At 47.0% G+C, this 1,852-nt stretch overlaps 1 pseudogene; it reads left to right on the forward strand.

Annotated features, from left to right (window-relative positions):
• Positions 1 to 182: 182 nt before the first annotated feature.
• Positions 183 to 1,333, forward strand: LOC104867718 (annotated as a pseudogene).
• Positions 1,334 to 1,852: the final 519 nt, after the last annotated feature.

The following is a 1,852-nucleotide window of genomic DNA, read 5'->3' on the forward strand; positions in this document are numbered from 1 at the left end:
AAAAAAAAAAAAAAAAAAAAAGCTAAATAGTATTTCAGTCTGTTTAAATGCATCATAATAGCTAACAGCAGCACAGCCACTGAACTGAGGAGGCGGAGCAGAGACCAGGTTGGAGCTGTGCGCCAACTGCAGGACCAGATTTAAGTTTTTGAGATTGAAGAAGGTCTACACATTAGGAACTCATGTCTTTTCTTACCCATGGGGCAAGCTCAGAGTCAATAGCATCCTTCTCTAAACAAGAGATCATGAGTTGCTTCCTGCCAGAGGAAGGCTGTTATGAGCTACCCAGTGTTATAGGCAAAGGATTTTAAGACCTGACGACAGTTAATCTAACAAAGTACAAACCAATGGGAGAGTATGTGAGAGTACGCAGGATTGACCTAGAAACTTGCTCTAATGAGATGGTGATATTCTTGCAGGGGAAGCTTCATGTCCCTAAACTCTTCAACCATCCCAATATTATGCCATATCGAGCCACCTTTATTGCAGACAATGAGCTGTGGGTTGTCACATCATTCACTGAATATGGTTCTGCAAAGGGTCTCATTGATGCACACTTCATGGATGGCATGAATAAATGGATAGCGATTGCTTATATCCTGCAGGGTGTTCTAAAGGTCCTGGGCTATATCTATCACATGGGTTATGTTCACAGGAGTGACAAATCAAGCCACATTTTGATCTCTGTGAATGGGAAGGTCTACCTGTCTGGTTTATGCAGCAACCTCAGCGTGTGGTCCATGATTTTCCCAAGTACAACATTAAGGTTCTGCCTTGGCTTAGCCTGGAATTCCTCCAGCAGAAACTTCAGGGTTATGATGCCAAGTCTGATATCTACAGTGTGAGAATCACAGGCTGTGAACTGGCCAATGACCATGTTCCCTTGAAGGATATGCCTGCAATCCAGATGCTGCTGGAGAAGTTGAATGGCACAGTGCCCTGTCTATTGGACACCAGCACCATTCCTATGAAGGAGCTGACCATGAGCCCCCAATGTTTAGCAGCCAACTCTGGCCTGGGGTAGCGTCTGGCCGCTAGCATGCCCTGGTCTTCCAATGATGACTCGCCTTCCCACCACTACCACTGAACCTTCTCCCACACCTCCACCATTTTGTGGAGCGGTCCCTTCAGTGCAACCCAGATACAAGACAGCACCCTTCTGAGCCACTCCTTCAGACAAATCAAGCAACGTGCCTTGGAAACTTTGCCTGAATCACTTCATCCTGTTACCCCCATCACCAATTTTGAGGGTAGCCATTCTCAGGATCACAGTGGAATTGTTGGCCTGGTGTCAAACTTGGAAGAGCTGGAGGTAGATGATTGGGAGTTCTGAGCCTCTGAAGACCAGGCAAGTTCCCCAGCCCAGAGAATGGTCTCGCACATTTCCAAACTTGTGGGTGTAGAATGGGTAGCAAGGACATGCCAGCAGAGCTGGTTGCTGGCTGATGGGCAGGATATTCTGGGAGACATGTCTTAACTGCTCTGTGACTTTTAAGACACAAGGGACTCCCAGGATCAGGTGGGTTCAGAAAGCTGACATGCCCCATCTGCTGATCAACTGAGCTGACCTCCTTGGAGGAAGGGATGCATCTCTGGCCCTGAGGTTGAAGTCCAAGCCCCAGGTTTGACTCATCAACACATGTAATTGTCACCTTCTCTTACTACAAGTTCTTCTCCTGGCAGCTGAATTCCATTCCTTTCCTTTGTTCCCAGATCCTATAGGTCCATGAAGGGGCAAGTTCAAAGCAACCTGCCTCCCTTGCCTTCAGGCCTCTTCCTAATTGAACTGAAAGGGATTTCTCTCTTTTAAGCTCCAGATTAAAGCTGGGGCAGTCCATCCTAATCTTTCTTA

This window comes from Fukomys damarensis, unplaced genomic scaffold (assembly GCF_012274545.1).
Source record: "Fukomys damarensis isolate Sample0158 unplaced genomic scaffold, DMR_v1.0_HiC HiC_scaffold_6, whole genome shotgun sequence".
NCBI classification, from domain to species: Eukaryota; Metazoa; Chordata; class Mammalia; order Rodentia; family Bathyergidae; genus Fukomys; species Fukomys damarensis.